At 35.4% G+C, this 20,794-nt stretch overlaps 1 long non-coding RNA gene across 1 annotated transcript; it reads right to left on the bottom strand.

Annotated features, from left to right (window-relative positions):
• Positions 1-14,577: 14,577 nt before the first annotated feature.
• On the bottom strand, positions 14,578-15,157 carry LOC121256347. The gene is made up of 2 exons (XR_005938974.1): positions 15,124-15,157; positions 14,578-14,862 (listed from the first exon to the last, which is right to left on the bottom strand). It is a non-coding gene; the product is annotated as an uncharacterized LOC121256347 (long non-coding RNA).
• Between the last annotated feature and the right edge of the window lie 5,637 nt (positions 15,158-20,794).

Raw genomic sequence — 20,794 nt, 5'->3', positions numbered from 1 at the left:
CCTCAGCCTCTGATCGGTCTGCATCTCTGGCTGATGCTGGCTCAAATGGGTGGCCAATAGATGATACAAAAGTGGTTACATCCTCACGGGATGTAGCGTGTGCAGATGTCTCAACTCCTCAACGAATCCCAAGGTGCTTGGCGATGACATCTGGTGAAATCTCAGTGGAAACACCGCGTACAGTCACGGTGTGAGAGGATGTGTCCTGAGGCATGGCACATATCCCCATATAGAACTCCTGAACCATTGAGGGGTATACCTTCCCCCTCAATGTGTAGATATTTCCTCAGCCTCTACTGATGAAAACATCTCTCAGATTCGTCTACTCCCATATGAGTTCATCGAACTCATTAATCAGGACCTCTCGCTCTACCATAACAGTACGAGCCCCGATACGAGCAGTGTCCTGAGTGGCTCTTTTCCTCCCTTATTTCCTAGTATGCAGAGGATGAGCTATATCCTGAAAATAGAAAAGGAAAAAAATTATTTACATTGATGCAGTTTTTGTGTTAATTTTAAACTGCTCTGCATTAACATTCGAACATAGCAAAAGAACGTTCCAACATTCAAATAAAACGTTTGGACGTGTATCCTTTACGTTCGCACGTAAAACAATGTTAATACATTTACGTTCAGACATGCATCCTATACGTTCTCACGTAAAACACATACATGTGAACGTATAACATACACGTTTGAACGTAAGCAGTAAATAAATTTAACTAACGTACGTTCGGAGGTTTATGTTATATGTTTGAACGTACGAGTTTTACATGCGAACGTAAAGGATGAACGTCCGAACATTGAGACATAAATAAATTTAAAAAATAGTACATTCGAACGTTATAAGTAAAGTCCGAACGTAAATTTTACGAAAAACTAACGTCCGAATGTAAAACAATACACGTTCGAACGTAGAAGCCTTAACAGCTATGTAATTGAAACGTCGTATGTTCGAACATCTTAGTAAAACGTTCGAACGTTATGACACAGAATGGCTGAGTCGACTCAACCATTATTGAAATCTCCAAAATCAATCTACTAGATTCTAAATGCCAAAATGCCACCGTAGAAATGAAGTATACACTTCAAGAAACTTTTCTATAGTAACTATTTGGCCAATGGCAAGCCGTGGTGGCTGGAAAATTGAGTTAAACATTCGGCCACTACTTGACCCGTTTTAATCAAAACCAAACCCAAATCTCAAATAAAATACATGTTATTTGATTAAAAGATGAATGCCTACCTTTTAGTAACGGTTGTGCGGAGTTTGATGGGGGCGGCAACGGAGGAGTAGTGGCGTGCAAACGGGAACGAAGTTAGTAACGGTGAAAATGACATTTCGCCGTTCTGTTTTGGGCTTATATACACGTTACGTTCGAACGTAATTCTTAGTACGTTTGAATGTTTTTCGATTTATTTTCCAAAATATTGACTATAATATGCTATATTATTAATATATGTTATATATTATAATGTATACTATCACATATAGCATACTATATATTATATTATATTATAATATATATATAGTATATTATAGTATCTATATATACTGTGTATTAATATATATATATATATAATGTATTCTATAGTATATTATATATATACTGTACTATATATATAGTATAGTATATATCTAATATCATATTATATATTATAATGAATGACAATTAGATTAATTGGTTTTTTGAATTTGTAAGTGCTAGTTATATTTCTTCAAGTTTAGAAATATGTTTATACATGTTGTGATTTTATGCTTACTCTTGAAATAATTGTGATTATTGTTTGTGAATATTGTGAATAGTTTGCGAGTTTATGGTGTTCATTGATAAATTAGTATGTGTAGAAATATTGTTGTGGGAATATTGTTGTTGTTGTGATATGGATTTGAAATATTGTGATTGTTATTTTTTAATTTTTATTGAATATGTTTTGACAAGAAAATTATAAGTTTAGGATCTTAGTTTAAGTAATATACTTGTATTATATTCTTGTTTTAATATTTAACATAGAGTAAGTATATATAATATATTAATACTAATTTAGTTAGAATATGATTATTATTCAAATTACAAGTATAGTATAAAACTTAATCTTAAAAAAAAGAAAAAAAATTTATATAACTTAACTATATATAATGTATAATACTTTTTTCATATAGAGGGAGATAAAAAACGGGACTGGCCATTGGATCAGTAAATAGCAAGGCAGTTTTAGTGGGAGGATCGATCCCTTTTGTGTTACAAGTAATAAATATATAGAGGACTGACTAGCTAGCTAGCTCGGTGATCACGTTGTAGTTGCGTACTTTCAGCTGTTGCGTTTGTGGCTATGAAGTGGGCCGTACGTATCTTCAGACATCGATATAGGTGTTCATCGATATAGGTGTTAATTGAAAGTCATATATTTGGATGAAGTTGAAAGTCATACAAATTATAACCCTCAGATGATGTGATTCTAGAAAATTATTACTATATAGTATATATATAGTGCATTATATATATATAGTGTATTATATATATAGTATTATAGATATATACTATACTATATATATAATGCTATATATATACTATCATATTATGTTTTCATTTAAAGTATTATGCTATCATAGTATATATATATATATATATTTATATTTTATATATATATTTTATATAGTATATATCATAGTATTATGCTATCATAGTATATATATTATATACTATTTGTCCAAGTGAGATTTGAACGTTCGGATATTAAAATGTTATGTTCGAACGTTTGTCGATAAAAATAACTGAAAATTTATAAACGTTCGAATGCCAAATTTATTAGCGTTCGAACATGAAAATAAAAAGTGTGGAAAATTTCCCGCTCAATTTAGGTACCTGTATGATGATATGAACGTTCGGACGACAAATTTTTACGTTCGAACGTTAGTAGATGAAAATCATCCGGAATTTACAAACGTTCAAACGCTAAAATTCCAGTCGTTCGAACATGAAAATAAAAGTGCGAGAAATTTCCCGCTAGATTTTTGGTGTTCTTATAGTAAGATACGTTCGAACGTGTATAGAAAACGTCTGAACGTTTTTCCATTTTTTTAACGTTCAAACGTTATATAAAAATTGGGCGGGATAATATAACGTTCGAACGTATAACTTAAACATTTGAACATTTCGTCTAAATATTTTTGCTTTCAATTAATACACACACGGGAGGCAGCAACCTCATTTCTGCTGCTTGTCCCATGCACGCAACAGAGAGACGCGAGAGAGAGTTCAAGGTTAGAGAGAGAAATGGTTAGAGTGAGAGAGAGTTGAGTGAGAGAGGGATCACGTGGGTTAGAGTGAGTGAGTGTTAGAGTGAGAGTTGGGTCGAGTTTTGGTATGAAAAAATTAATTTTGTTTTGTATTTTCTTAAATTTTATTATATTTGTCTTGTGTTTTTGTTATATATATTTCTAATAAGTTAGTGTTGTATTTTTTTGAAAGATTGGTTATTTTGGTAAGTTGGAAGCTTTTGATTTGTAAGAGGATATTGTGAGTGTTAGGTATATTTCTAAACTTTAACAATATGTTTATATATTTTATGCTTACTCTTGAAATATTGTGATTATTGTTTGTATAGTTTGTGAATACTTTGTGAGTTAATAGTATTATTGATGAATTAATATGTATAGAAATATTGTTGTGGGAATATTGTGAATATATTGTGATATGGATTTGAAATATTGTGATTTTTGTTTGTGTATTGTGTTTAAGTTTAGGAATTATGTGAAAATTTTGATATAATATTTTTTGGCTTTGAAGAATTTGTGAGTGCTAGTTATCTTTCTCAAGTTGAGGAATATGTTTATACATGTTGTCATTTTATGCTTACTCTTGAAATATTATGATTATTGTTTATATAGTTTGTGAGTTTATGATATTCACTTATGAATTATTATGTGTAGAAATATTGTTGTGGGAATATTGTTGATGTTGTTGTTGTGATATGGATTTGAAATATTGTGATTATTGTTTGTGAATGTTTATAAAATATGTTTATATGCTTAGATTTATGTAAATATTGGGAATTTAATATACATTTAATATGAGACTTAATATTTAACATTTAATAAGTATATATAATATATTCATACTAAGTTATCCGGAATATGATTATTATTAAAATTATAACTATAGTATAAAACTTAATTTAAAAAAAAAGGAAAAAAGTATATAACTTAACTTTAGGAATGATAATAATTAAAATAATATAATAACCTTTGAAATTAAGTATAACAATTAAAATGATACTTTAGGAATGATAATAATTAAAATTATATAATAACCTTTGAAATTAAGTATAACAATTAAAATGATATTTTAAGAATGATAATAATTAAAATTATATAATAACCTTTGAAATTAAGTATAACAATTAAAATGATACTTTAGGAATGATAATAATTAATTATTATATAACCTTTCAAATTAAGTATAACCTTTCAAATTATAATAACAATTATATAACAATTAAATTATTTCGTATAGGATAGCCCTAACCAATCTAAAATCACTATAAAAAACTTTGTTGGCTTTTGAGAAATCTGAACTTTTGATTCCATAACTATTAATTTTTATTTCTTTTATAAATTAACAATGTTACATTCGTATTGTATTATATTGTTAAACTAGAAAGAGATGAAAGAATATGTGAACAAGTTTCATGTCTTATACACCCCGTGGAAGAATGATCTTGAAGAAATGTCGGTCAAATTGCTTGACTCTCAAAGTCTCTCCGGTCTTGAGAGTTGTCAAGGTCAGATAGTTTGTGACGGTTAAGTAATTAGACTAAAATTTAGACATTTATTCAAGATCATTCTCTCTCGTTGTGTACTGATAGGAAACTGTTTCACATAATCTTTCATCTCTCTCTAGTTTAACAATATAACACTACTAGAAAGTGACATTGTTAATTCAAACAACATGGTCATATTGTTTGTAGTGTGAATTTGATAGATATGGTGTGACATTGCATAAATATTGTGATTATTGTTTGTGAATAGTTTGTGAGTTTATGCATGGTATTCATTGATGAATTAATATGTGTATAAATATTGTTGTGAGAATATTGTGAATATGTTGTGATATAGATTTGAAATATTGTGATTATTGTTTGTGAATTTTGTTTGAATATGTTTACATGGTTAGAAATATATTGTCATTAGGTTTTATTAATACATGTTGATTGCTTACTCAAGTTTAGGAATATGTTAATATTCTTACCATTTAGTTAGAATATGATTAGTTAGAATAATCATTATTATTCAAATTATAACTATAGTATAAATCTTAATTTTAAAAAAAATAACAATTAAAAAAATATATAACTTAACTATATATAAATTATAATATACATATAATAACTATTATTAATAAACCGTCCATTAAATATCTTTATCATTGTGAGGTTCCAAACCATTATATTATTAAATATATATATATAAAGAAAGAAAGTCAAAAACTCTTCAATAAAAAAGTCTTGAACCTACCAAATAAGTAGAGTTGGAATAAATAAATATATTTATTTAAAACAAATTAGAGAGTAAGTAAATAAGGATCAAATAAATGCTTATATAAAAATTATATACTTATTTTCTATATAAATAAATAACTCATAACAATTAAGTATAACAATTAAAATGATAATTTAGGAATGATAACAATTAAAATTATATAATAACTTTTAAAATTATATATAACAATTATAATAACAATTATAATAACAATTGTTAGGACTGGAGAGTCTATGACAGTTAAGCAATTAGACTAAAATATAGACATTTTTTCACGATCATTCTCTCTCGTATCTACTCATGATACGAAACTTGTGAATATATTCTTCCATCTCTCTCTAGTTTAACAATATAACATGCAATACTATTTGTTTGACAATCTAGACACAGAATATGAAGATATTGTTTGTAGTGTTTTTTGATAGATGCGTGTGACAGTACATAAATAACCTTAGACCCGTTTGGGAATTAGTGTACATTTATGTGTCCACTAATTCCTGAATTGTCCAGTGTGGACAGTTTGGGATTATATTATCTGTATTGCACATTTTTGTTACTCATACTTTCCACATTTAATATGCCGTGTCTTCCTTTACTGTTCTTTTGGTATACTGTTCATGGGGTCAGAATCTCTCTATTTGAACATGTATACTTGGAGAACTATGGGGAGGTCCTGCCGAAATTTCTACTAATGTGGAAAGTAGTAGAGTTACGAGATTTGTGCAATATGGATAATATAATCTCGAATGGGATATGACCAACTACCTTATTAAAAAGGTAACTTCGTATTGGAGCATGACATGCATGTGAATTTTCTATGTACGTATTATTAATAGATAGATGTTTTTAGAAATGGACAAAAATTAGATGCGTCTGGGCGATAGACATGGAAAGGATTACGTACCCTATGCGCGTGGAGTAAGAACCTTCATTGATTTTGCACGGGCCTCTGCTGATAGTCGTGGTTACATTAAGTGTCCATGTCGAGGGTGTAAAAATTTGTGTGCGATAGGGTTGAATGAAGTAGAAAGTTATATATTTGTGAATGGTATGGATCTGGGGTATACCCGATGGGTATTGCATGGTGAGCCGTATGAACAGTCAACAGATGTATTGGTCGATCATTACAATTATTTGCGGCACATAGATGATGATTATGAGCAGGATGAGATAGAGGAGATGTTGGGTGACATTGGAGCGGGGATGTTTATGGATGAGGTTGACGACAATGCCTCAAGTGGCAGAGGGACTGATTGTGATAATTTCGCTTCAATGTGGGAAGATGCAAAGCGCAAGCTTTATCCAGGCTGCACAAAACATTCCAAAATGTCGTTTATTGTGCGGTTGCTTCATATTAAGTCATTGTGCGGGATGTCGACGAAAGCAATAAACATGGTATTGGACTTATTTAACGAGGTGCTTCCCGAAGGGTCTGCATTGCCCAAGAACTTTTATGAAGCGAAACAGTTGAGAAATGGATTAGGGTTTAAGTACAAGTTCATACATGCATGCAAGAATGATTGTGTTTTGTTATGGAAGGAGAACGAGAAGAAACAAGCATGTCCTATATGCGGAGAGTCGAGGTGGAAGGGTAAGAAAAACGTGCCGGTTAAGGTATTGCGGTATTTTCCCTTGATACCTAGGTTGCAAAGACTATATATGTGTAAGAAAACAGCTTACGATATGAGGTGGCACGAGGAGAAAAAAGTTATGGACGACGCATATATGAGGCACCCAGCTAATTCACTTGCGTGACAGTCTTTCGATAATCAATATCTAGAGTTTGGGATAGAAGCTCGGAATGTGCGCCTGGGACTCACAATCGATGGATTCAACCCTTTTGGGAATATGAGTACAAGTTATAACACTTGGCCTGTAGTGTTGATTCCGTACAATCTTCCACCATGGACGTGCATGAAGGTGCCCAACTTTTTGTTAACTTTACTTATCCCCAGCCCGAGATCACCTGGGAATGACATTGACGTATTCATGCAGCCGTTGATTGAAGAGCTAAAAGAATTATGGGAAACAGGCGTTAGAACTTATGATGCATCCACGTTAACATCTTTTCAGATGCATGCTGCGGTAATGTGGACTAGAAATGACTTCCCGGCATATGGGAATCTTTCCGGCTAGAGTACGAAAGGGAAGTTTGCGTGTTCGACGTGTAATAAAGAAACTGCTAGTGAATGGTTAAAATATTCTCAAAAGTTGTGTTTCATGGGTCATCGACGTTATCTACTAGCAAATCATGCATGGAGAAGAGAATGTGCTAAGTTTGATGGGAGAATAGAGGATAGAATTGTACCAAAAGAGTTGTCTGGGGAAGAGATAGTGGAACAATTGGTACATGTTAGAGGAAACAATTTTGGCAAAGGTTAGGGAAAGAACAAGAGAAAACGAGGCACAACAGAATTGAATTGGAAAAATCGTAGTATTTTTTTTTATTTGCCATATTGGTCGTCCTGAATGTTGCAACATAGTTTGGATGTAATGCACATAGAGAAGAATATTTGTGATAATATACTGGGTACATTGATGAGCATTAACAACAAGACGAAGGACACGATCAAGACGAAGAAAGATCTTGAGAGAATTGGAATTAAACATAATCTACATTTGCAGGTGGAAGGCAATAAGGTGGTCATGCCCCATGCATGTTTTACGATGACGAGGGAGGAGAAGATGGACTTTTGCAAATGGTTGGAAGGTGTGAAGTTGCCAGATGGTTATGCTTGAAATATCGGTAGATGCGTGAGTCTTGATGATTGGAAAATCAGTAGATTGAAAAATCATGACTGTCACGTATTTTTGCAGAAGTTATTGCCTGTGGGAATTCGTGGGAAGCTAACATCTAATTTATGTGTTGCCATATCCGAACTCTGTATGTTCTTTAAGGATTTGTGCGCTCGGGTAGTAAATCGAGATGTGTTGCAGAAATTGAAAGAAGATATTACTATACTATGTAAATTCGAGCAGATCTTTCCACCATCATTTTTTGATGTCATGGTCCATTTAGCAATACATTTACAGTGAAAGGTACTGTTGGGTGGACCGATGGAGTTTCGTTGGATGTATCCAGTTGAAAGATATTTGGGTCGACTAAAGAGCACTGTTGGGAATAAAGCCAGAGCTGAGGGTTCAATAGCAGAGACTTATATACACAATGAATGGTTAACATTTTCCTCTCTATATCTTCGTGGTGTTGAGACACAATTTAATTGTCAAGAGCGAAATGTTGATCTTGCAATTCCTCCTCCTCGTGAACTATCAGTGTTTTCTCAGATTGTACGACCCTTGGGTGCACAAACAGGTTACGATTTAATCGATGGAGAGTTGGTTAAAGTTCGATGGTATGTGCTAAATAATTGCTGGGAGATTGATGATTATCTCAGGTATGTCATTCAATAATTCGAAATTATAGTTTTTTTCAAGTTTCACTATAATTATTGTGCTAAAAATATACATCTTTTGCATTTATCTATAATAGTGAGAACATGGACAAACTTAGGATGGAAGGCATAGAAAATATAGAGGCAAGACACGAGGAAGAATTTCCCGGATGGTTTGAAGAACGTGTATGAACTAAAATTATATATATGTTATATTTTGAAACTTTTAACTCTGGGTAACTTTTAATAAATATATACTATTTCCATTGTTAGATTTTGGAACAACATACTCGTGATCCTGGATCAATTTCTTCTGAATTATATGACTGGCTCGTGGTCCCCCAAATAGAGCACTTCAATACACTGCATGCACGGTTTGAGGTTATAGATTCCATACTCTGGACCGTGAACGTAATAGAAAGACTGAAAACTCTAGTTTGTTGGTCGAGGGGAGTCATGGAACAGATGATATTGACTATTATGGTATCATACGTGATATTGTCGGATTGAAATATCTGAGTGGGTCTATAACATATGTCTTTAAATGTGATTGGTGGGATCTAGGCAGTGGTCGGGTTTCGATACATAGGGATAATCACTTTACGAGTGTCAATACTGTATCTAAATGGTACGAAGATGATCCATTCGTATTGGCTTGTCAAGCTAAGCAAGTCTATTTCTTGATTGATCTAATGAAAAGTGTTGATAAAAATAGTGGAGAGATAACTTGGCGAGTCGTACAAAATTTTGTCCCTCGAAATATATATGAAGCAAGAATGAGTGCAGAGTACGAGAATAGTGGAGATGAAGATGACACTCCGATTGTGGAGGCATATCAGGAAGATGGAGAGGGTATTAACTTGTTTGTTGACCTTAGTACACTCGAGTTGCTCCCCTTGTGTAGAGATGATGTCCCACTCGTCCATCTTGACCCGTCCGTATTAAATGATCGTTCAATTCAAGTAAGTGAGGAGGAAGAATAAGAAGAAGAAGTGTCACAGGATGAAGATGAATCAGAATCCGGCCAGGAGGTGGATAAGGAGGATGAAGAAGAGGTGTATGATGATGATGAAGATGTTATTGAGGGAGATTCTGAAACAATCATGAAAAATACATCTGAAGATGAAGAATAAAAGTACTAAATATTTTATTCATATAGGTGACTATAAAATATATTAAATTTTCATAATTTCTTCTAATTAATTTTCTTTGATATTATTAATTATTTTCAAGAACGTCGCCAAAACGACAACGAAGAAATATGCCTCCACCAAGTCCAAGTCCTGAACTCATTGAGGACTCCCCACTCGAGGAATCCGCTCCTGAAGATCAAGTTAACACGCAAGAGAATAACAGTCAGTCAACACCTACCAGTAAGGAAATATTGTCATTGATAATTAACTATATAGTTAATATTTTTGTCTCAATAACTATATAACTATAATTATACTATCTATTATCATGTAGTTGATGCATTTGCACGTCGCGGTCGTGGCTATACACGTGGCATCTCTCTTGAGAAAAGTAGAAGCCACGAAAAATTCAAGATCACCATTCCTGATAATTCCACTGGAGGAGTGGATGATAGTACAGCAGCGCTTTCCTCCTATATTGGCATAGTAGTTCGAGCTTATGCTCCATTTTATTTGTGCTCATGGTGAGATGTTCCGAATGAGATTAAGGAGCACATTCGAAGTCGTGTGCTGGTGAGTTTACTTTGAGAGTACATTTTTTAAAGCTAGATTAGTATATCATATTTTTGACCTGATTCACTTGTTAGGTTGAATTCGACCTCGACTTTGGCCGTAACGAGGATTTGAGAACAGTGAATGAGTTGATGGCTACACTATTCCGACGTCACAAGGGATGATGTCATGACCACTTCAAGAAGTTTGAGACGTTGGAAGAGGTTGCGCAATCTCCTTTCCAGCAGATGAAGTTAGATGATTGGAGAAAGTGCTGTGATATTTTCGCATCTCCAGATTATCAAGTATTTTACAGTTATATCTTTTAATTATTTACTTTCATATTCGTTCTATATATTACAATTAACATTCTTAATATATTTTGTAGCACTTGAGTTCTACAAATGCACAGAATAGATCCGCTCTGACTGTCCACCATCGTGCCGGTTCAAGGTCATTCCACCATCTTGCTGAAAAAATGGTAACTAAAAAATTATAGAATTCATTTATTTTTCTGATATTCTTTTATTTAAGTACTAACATTATCTTTTTAAAATTGTGTATGTCGCTTTGTTAGAAACATGATGATCCTGAAAACTTTTCTCTCATTCATATCTATGCTGCTGCTCACACTAATGAGCATAGTGAGTGGATGGATCCTGTCGCTGCAGATAATTATGTAAGCAGTGTTAATTTTGTTAAATAAATGATGTAACATGTGAATAATTTATTTCTTATTTCTATTTCTTTTAATACGTTACTTATTAACGATCATTACCTTTAAAATTGCAGGAAAAAATGATAGAGATGCAGTCGGCTTCTGGGGAATCCTTCCCTAGTGAGATAGACATATTCATGCAAGTGCTCGGGCCACAGTCTAGTATGGCAAGAGGTTTGGGATGATCTATTAAACATAGATGTTCATCCTCTTCAACCTCATCGACTTCACAAATTAATAATCTTACCAAGGATTTAGAAGCTGCACGGCGTCAGAATGAGTATATGAGGTCGAGCAGCAAGAGTTAGAGTCTCTCTTAGAACGACAGTCTCATTTAGAGATGCATTTGCAGGACCAACAAAGAGACCAAGAGGAAAGAATACGTAGTGAAGTCCAAGAGCAAGTGGAACGAGAGATGATGGTGCAAATGGAGCGTGTTATGTCATTGTAACGGAATCGCGATGGGCGAGGGAGAAAGAAGAAATAAGTTTTATCAGTATTGACGGCTAGTTTTAATATCTAATTTTAAAATTTTATAAGACATTATTACTTGTTAATTGATGGTATGTAATATAATACAATCAGTATGTTTTTAAATTTTATGAAATTAGTATTTCTGATCTGTACGTTCGATTGTAAATTAAAAACGTTCAAACGTTGGTTCACATTCAAACCAACGTTCAAACGTGAATACATAAAATTGGATAGTAACATTCGAACTTAGGCCTCTACGGAACACTTTCAACCGCCACGAAAAATATTTTTAGTGACAGTTCAACAGTAAACCGTCACCAATTGTTTTCTGTGACGCACATTAGGTGACAGTCTTTGGTGACGGTTTCAAATCGTCACCAAATATTTTGGTGACAGTTTCCTCTGTCACAAAAGACAAATTGTATTGTAGTGTGAACTTCTAACATTAAAATCCTTTTAAGGTTCCTATTTCACGCTTTAAGACACATCAGTTGCGGAAACTCCAATTGGTGAGTTAGTTCACTACAAGAAAAATGATTATTTATAATGAATTATTTATGATAAGAGACTCATTTTGATAAGAAATAATCATATTGATGAAAAATAACTGATCACACATTTTTACTATTTTTTTGTTTTTATTTTTCCCAAGAGTTTTAACTGCATTTTTTTTAATTACATTATATCATTGACCAATTCCCTCAACCATTAGATCGTTCAATGCTTGGCGGCTTCAAAGAAAGATCAGTACAAAATAGGGGCCAAATTATAAATAGTAATATTTTGTGGATCTCATTGAGATGTGTTTAATTTTTTAAAATTTAGATGATTTAACTTTTTCGGTTAAAATGTATGAAGTAGGTTGAGATGAGTCCCATCAACAATTGATTTGATATGAGTTGAAATGAGTTGAGTTAGGTTTCAAACACAACCTAAACAGCTTGGAATTGCAACTCAAGTATCAATTAATGGTTGAGTTGCCCAATTATTTCAGAAGATGCAGTTTAGTTTATGTACTTGGAGGACCTGTAATTTGTAAAATTTGCTCATTAAAATGCAGACGCAAAACATGCTTTTCCTTTAACATCATGGGCTATTTATTTCTCTGTATTTCAGCACGAATAACAAGACGGATCAATAATAAACACAGAAAGCATATATAATCATAGAACAAAAGCAAAAAGAAAAAGAAATCACTCCAATGGGATCATCAGATCAGTCTTTTAGCCCTGCTCCTGTTATAGGGAGAAAGGATGAATTTCAGCTTTCGGATCATCTGGATGTCAAATGAGGAATAAAAGGTCCTTATTTTCATTCTTCAAAGTAACAGTGTTGGATCTGTCTTGCTATTTGATTCTTGGAGATATATAGGCTCGCTCTGGATTCTTCATCACAATCAAGAACTTTACCTTTTCTGAAAGATCAACACCTTCCCCATCCACTGTTTTGAACTCAAAATTCAAGACCAGATTTGAAACAAAATACTGGAGGAGAAGCAATCCTAGTTTGTTCCCGAGACACTTCCTTCTCCCAGCACCAAAAGGCATCATCTTGAACGCTGTTACATCAGACACTTCTTCTCCAATGTCTTCACTAGTCAACAATCTCTCCGGCCTAAACTCCATGGGATTCTCCCAAACGTTTGGATCTCTCCCGATCAGTGCTGCCACGATGTCACCTTCGTGTCTTTTGGGATTGTGTAGCCGCCGAGCTCAACATCTTCCATGGGTGTGTGTGGAACCAACAAGGTGTTTGAAGGGTGAATTCTCAGAGTCTCGAGAACCACTGCTTTTAGATATGGAATCTTGTACAAATCATCTTCCTCAACTTCTTTCGCTCCTTTTGCCACCACCTTGCTGATTTCTGCAAAAAGTTTGGATTGAACTCGTGGGTGTTTCACTAAATATGCCAAAACCCACTACAGCATCGTTGTACTTGTGTTGCCTCCTGCATTGATTAACTCCGAGCACAAGCTCAGAACATCTGCTTCTTCCACGTTACCTTTCTCTCCGGGTATTTTCAGGTCCAGTAAGGAATCTATTTAAGAAATCTATTCGAATGCCTTGCCTCTCTCTTGTCTCAACTTCTTCTGGGCTCTGATCAATTGCAAAATCACACCATCTTGGTTCTTCAAGAATTGTAGGTACCTTTTCCAACGGTTTCTGAGAAGCAACTTCCCCAGTCTGGGCCAGGTAGCGAGCACAGTGAACTGCTCGTAAGAGACAAGAAATTGATATTGTATTCCTTCAACTTCTTTGATTTGAGTCTCGCTGCGTTCTCCGAAAGTCATGCAAATGAACAAGGAAAATAAAGCGGGGTGGATATGATCGAGCAGACGGACGGGCTGATTGAGCTTGGAAGATTCATGGAAGCCCTTGATCAATGAGTCCAAGACACGCTTGCGTTCAACAGAGTAAGATTTCAACGAAGTCGGGTGGAGAACTTCCGAAATGAGATTACGACGGAGGGCTTTCCAGGTTGGGCCAAAGGGGGATCCGCCGATATCTTTGTGGTTGTTGCTGAGAACAGAGCTAACGGGGACGACTGCAGGTCGGTTTGCAAACGTGGCGCCGTGTCGAACAAGGGCTTGGTGGGCAAGGGTGGAGGAGGTGATGAAGATGAGGGGTTCAGCGCCGAGATAGACGGTGAGTGTAACGCCCCGTCCCCGAGGGTTCAGAGAGTTAACTCATATAACCTGATAATCAACTCTAACAAGGCTAGAGTACTTCCAAATTCAAGAATATATATTTTCACAAACCTCAAATCAAACGTAAATACTTCAATTAAATAAACTATATAAACTCATCTATCCAATTTTCAATCCAGCAACTCAAATAAAATCAACTCTTCTTCATGTCTCAAATAACAAACTAGAAATAATGAAACATTAACATAAGTCTCTATGAACCGTCTAAATCCATTGAAGCAAACTTAAAAAATATAAATAACTTCCAACATCAACACTAATACCACGAGATACCCAACAACCATTCACTGCTAATCTTCTCCATAAACTCTAATACTGATCCTCAGCTGAACCATCAATGTCATCTGAAATATTATGGAGATAAGGGGGTGAGTTATCAACAACTCAGTAAGCAGAGAGCATATACTAGCATGTAAACATGAGCATTTATAACATTTGATAAGCAGGACAAAACAACTTTCAGAATGCAGAAACAAAACTTTGTACAAAAGCATTAGAGCGAAATTTCCAGAAAAATAAACTTATTCCAAAAAGAAAATCCGTTGGCATTTCTAAACTGAAACATTATGATCTTATCATCGTTTAATATCACATCGGGACAATACCATGTTTAACCCCCATGGTAGGGTTATAAACCACCATTATACCCGTGGCTGGGCCATTTTCCATGTTTCACACCCGTGGTAGGGTTATAAACCACCATTATACCCGTGGCTGGGCCTTAACAGAAACAGAACGGATTTCTTCGAAAATCCAGTTACAATCATATACAGAATCAGAACTTCATGCCAAGATTTTCAGACGACACATCATATCAAAACAAAACACTGAATAGTTTCATATTATTTCACATGTTCGAGATAAATATAAACAAAATATTCTCATTTGTTCATAACAAAACTTTTAGAATTCCTTATTCGCTCTTTTACATAGTTCAGAAACAAAGTGCACAAAACTAGCTCATGTCTACACCAGTCATGACAGAAAACACTTTCTCTTATATTGAATTTATGCATATGCAGAATAAACATTTGAGGTTGTTTTCAGATCATTTCTTTTCAAAAACAAATATGTTTATTTCCAAAGTCAACCTCATTTTATTTCTTTTATGCAAAACTAGTATATGAACCCCGCTTACCTGGACTTCTTAGCTTTTCAGAATTTTCCTCAAAAATGTCGAGTCGACTATAAATTGTCACCTATAAAAATAATCACACAATCTCTGTAAGTTTTCAATCAATCACGAATTTCCATATTTAAGTCTAAGCTTCTAAAATAATCTATCTTAATTTCTCAAAACTTAAAACCCTCATAATCCCAAAATATATCACCACTTCCTAAAAAAAATCACCAATATCCACCATGACCAACGTCAAACTCAAAACACCAATATTTATATCCGAAATAGCCAACAAATTTTATAGCATAAACCAATCACACAAACAACTCCATCATCCAATCCAACCGACCCCCTTACTCTTCGGACCCAGTCCGGTACAACCAACCAATTCACAGTAAATATGAGTTAGCGCAAAAATACATTTAAATCTCAAAAGTTCTTCGAGAAAAAAATACTTACAATGCTATAATATAATTTTTGAAAGATCACGGAGGTGCTAGAAGCGGCAATGCAGCAACAAAACAGTGCCAAATGCACTGTGGCCGTGGGTCTCAAAAATTCACTTTTGAACGGGTGCAAAGGAAGACCCAAGATTGATAGGGTAGGGCTTAGGGATGTCGGTGAAGCTAATGGTGGTGGTGGTTGGCCGTGGGTGGCGGCGCAATAGGCAGTAGAAGACCAAAATACCCAAATCAGAATGTTGATGAATGTGCTTCACCGGTGACGGATCGGAGGTGGGGTTGGGTCCAATGGGTTGCCAAGAGGTTGAGGATGATGTGGTGAGAAGATGGTGGCCGGAGGTGGCGCGACGGCGGCGTAGCGGCGTAAGGAATGCCGCGGCTTCAAAGGGCTCGTGGTGGCTAACGGCGACGCGACTGGGGCTGGAAATGGAAGGGTGGCATCGCCGGCGGCTGGGGAAGCTGGGGAGCCAGGCGGTGTCGGCCATCGCCGGCTCACGGCGACGCTGGGGTGAGTAGGAGGATTGGACGAAGAGAGGGAGGGGGAGTTGCGTCGCACGGGAAAGAAACCAGGGGAGAAGAGAAAAAAAGAAGAAAGGAAAGAAAAGAAGAAAAGACAAAGGAAGGAAAGAAAAAGAGGAAAGAGAAAAATGTAGGGAAAGAAATGAAGTCCAATCCTCACATCTTGGGTCACAAAAATGATTCAACGGAAACGGTTTTAAAACAGCAAGTGAAATAAAATAATTCAAACGCAATGATTAAAATGAAAATAAATAATTAAACCCAATAACAAGTTAATTTAATTCGAGAAGAAATTTAAACACATAACAATAATTAATTTAAAGAAAGCACTTCAAAAATAAATTTCTCAAAATTAAAATCATAAAAATAAACCCACTAAAAATCCAACAATTTTAAAACAAGAGAATAAAATTTTAAATTAATAACAAATAATCTTTCAATTAAAAAATACACTAAAATACGGGGTGTTATATCCTTCCCCCCTTAAAAAAAATTTCGTCCTCGAAATTTGAAAGGTCAAACATGACGTTAAAGCAAGAGAGAAGATACAACCCAAAACACGCTAAACCTTCCATAGGCAATTCCATCATACTCGTATTAGTCCCCCAGTGGCACAACACGTCCAGTATTCCTAGGGTGGCTATGATATCCAAAATCTCATTTTCCACAATAGCCTTAAAACAACATCCAATGAATCCCAAAGATTAATAGCTCTATTCGATAATCTATATTAACCCCAATTGACTCCTACGGTATAACTTCCAAATCTTCATTGTATTCTACCTTTGGTAACCTAATGGTCACTTCCAAAGTTAATCATCAATAACATGATTGGTACAACTGAGCGGTTAGTCTCCAACTACAAGTATCGTCTCAAAAATTCAAGTCACGACTAATTTCTCAAAATCAACACAAAATTTGAATTCCAAATTACAACCAAAATACCACGCTTCTGCTGCACACTCTGATAATTCGCCACATGCATAAAATTTATATCCTCATAAAAAAAACAACACCATCGAGTACAAGGTAGCTCCATACCTAATGACCAGAAAACTCTTATCACATTTTGATAGAAAAAAAAAACTTGATCTCCCAAAACCATGAATTATTACACTTTTTCCCTCAAAATCACTAAGAATGCCTTCTTGAATTTACACCAACTATCATCCTTAAATCTGATATGGATCTAATCCCAAAACTTGCCACTAAAACCTCGAACTAATAACAATTATTATCCAAACTGGACCAATACCTTCAATCCTCAAAGAAATACTCCTCTTGAAAATTCATATATCAATAACTCAACTTCGATCAACCCCATAATAATGGTCACATCCAAAATAAATCAAACTAGCACACCAAGCCTGCAGAATTAAAAAATTTAAATCATATTTCAATTCAGTCCTTCAAATCTGTAATTTTAAAACCTTAAATTATACCGGAATCATTTTTCGAAATCTGTAAGATCGATGAACTTATATCCAATAATAACACAATCGACTCCCGAAGCTTTCAAAATCTAAAATATTAAAAGATAACAAATCATTTCCTAAAATCTGCAAAACCTTAAACTTTTGGTGAAATTTCCATAAATCTATCCTTAAAATTTGTTGAACTTACAATCTTCTATTCTAAAGCCTCGTGTCATACCTCCATAAAATCGAAAACCTCAAATATCTTACTCCCTGAATAGATCACCCAGACCATGCCGTTCCTTTCAAAACTTGATATTATAAAAGTGTAACACCCCGTATTTTAGTGTATTTTTACTGAAGGAATTATTTTTATGTAATTAAAATAATTTCTCTTATTTTAAATTGGTTGGATTTTTAGTGAGTTTATTTCTATGATTTTTATTTGGTGAAAATTATTTTTATGTGCTTTCCAAATATTTATTTATTATTATGCATTTAAATTGCTTTTAATATTTAAATTAATTACCGTGGGATTTAATTATTTCAATTTGACTTTACCATTACGTTTAAATTATTTTATTTAACTTGTGGTTTTAAAATCGTTTCCGTTGGATCATTTTTGTGACTCAAGTTATGAGGATTGGACCTCATTTCTTTTCCCTCTATTTTTCTTTTCCTTTTCTTTTTCTTTTCTTCTTTTCTTTTTTTTCTTTTCTTTTTTTTTCTCCTGCTGGCTTCATTCTCCCGCGCGATCTCTCTCTCTCCTCTCCTCTCCTCCGCCCGTTCCATCGTCCACTCCCAGCGCCGCCGTCCGCCGGCGGTGGTCGTCACCGCCCAGCCCATTAGACTCCCCAGCCGCCAGCCGTCCTACCCCACCAATATCACCGCCGTTCGTGCCGCCGTTAGCCTCCACGAAGCCCACGAAACCCACGACGCCGCGGCACATTTTCCTCCATTGCGCCGCCGTCGCGCCACCTCCGGCCACCATCTTCCTACCACCTCATCCATGGCCTCTTGGCAACCCATTGGACCCAACCCCAGCTCCGATCCGTCACCGGTGAAGCCCCACCAAGTCCATCTCTGATTTGCACTTTTTTGGCCTAAAACCACCCCTTGCGCCGCCACCCACGGCAAACCACCACCACCACTAGCTTCACCGACCTCCCTAGGCCCTACCCTATCAATCTTGGGTCTTCGTTTGTCCTCGTTGAAAAGTGGGTATCTGTGACCCACGGCCACAGTGTATTTTACACTGTGGTGTTGCTCAAACGTCGCCTTTTTCAACTTCGCGATCCTCGGAAAATTATTATATTGCACTGTAAGTATTTCTTCAAAGAATTTTCGTAATTTAAATGTATTTTTGCACTAACCCATTTCACTGTGTTTTTTGGCATGCCGGACTGAGTCCGAGGAGTTCGGGGGTCGGATGGATTTGTGATTGGAGTTGTTTGGTTGGATTTGATTGGATTGGAATTTGTTGGTTTGGATGTTGTGTTGGTACATGTGCATTTCATCATTTCATGCATGATCATGTTTGTAAAAGAAAACTGAGTTTTCGTGTATTGCATTCATGTTCATGTGCTTTGAAAAGCTATGATTTTATGTGTTAATATTTTTGGTGCGTGTGTATCACGACCCCAAGCCGAGATGGGGCATTAACTCGGTGGAGCTCCTCTGGTTACTCTGGAGCGGAATATACTGAGTAACGTCCCCTGGGTTGTCGCCGGGCGACAATGGGATCGGACGAGATGGTCTCGTGCCGACTCCGTGGTCCTTCTGCTGGCGGGGACTAGAGGATGTCTGGCCACGTACGCGCTGGGAGCGGAACTGGGCATCGCTCGTTGCGTAGTGTGAGTGCTTGGCCATGTACGCGCTGGGCGCGGAACTGAGCACCGCTGCGAATCCAGGACGTGCGGATGGTCCATAGGGGAGGCCATGGTGCATATGGAAATAATGCATGGTGCATTTGGGATTAATGCACTATTTTCTGGGAAAATAGTGCGAGTTGATTTTTGGGTAAATCATTTTCTGGGAAAATGATTTACGGATAATTTGGACCAAAATGGGATTTTGGTGTGTGTTGGAAATTTATCATTTTCGGGAAAAATGATGTTTTGTGGAAAAATGCATGTTTTCATGTGCATGCATGTTAGTTGCATTTAATGCATTTTGTATTACGTCGTTGTTTGGGTTATACTTACCTGCGAGACCATTTTGTGGTGTCGCAGATTTTGATGCTGATGAGGAGGTGGAGGGCGAGCCTGAGGAGACGGCTCCGCCTGAGGAGTGATCTGGGATCACTCGTTTGTAGCTTTTAAACTATTGTAAATTATTTTATGGATGACTGTATAACTGCTATTTAAATCTTTACTGATGTTTGATTGTAATTAAATTCTGGTACTTAGTTGACTATCCGCTGCGTTATTTTATTTGAACATTGTTGCATTTACACACACTGGCACTTCGTTGGGATGTGTGACCGTGTTGTCACCATCCTGGCGTCTCGATCCCTGTGTATTTTTATAAGGGGGATTGGGGGCGCCACAGGTGGTATCAGAGCAGTTCGGCTCTGGGTAAAACCACATGTCCCTTAGGATAGTACCAGAAAATTATTTTTATTATTATTTTAAAATAATAAAATTTTTGTTTAAGTGGTGTAAGTTAAGTTATTTATTTTATATTATGAGTTTATTACTATTTTATTTTATGTTAATTGATGTTAATTGACGTTATTTGTTTTTATTGTTTTAATTAGTGT

The sequence above is a fragment of the Juglans microcarpa x Juglans regia genome, chromosome 3D, assembly GCF_004785595.1.
Source record: "Juglans microcarpa x Juglans regia isolate MS1-56 chromosome 3D, Jm3101_v1.0, whole genome shotgun sequence".
Lineage (NCBI taxonomy): Eukaryota > Viridiplantae > Streptophyta > Magnoliopsida > Fagales > Juglandaceae > Juglans > Juglans microcarpa x Juglans regia.
This window is presented reverse-complemented; position numbering and strand designations above follow the sequence as displayed.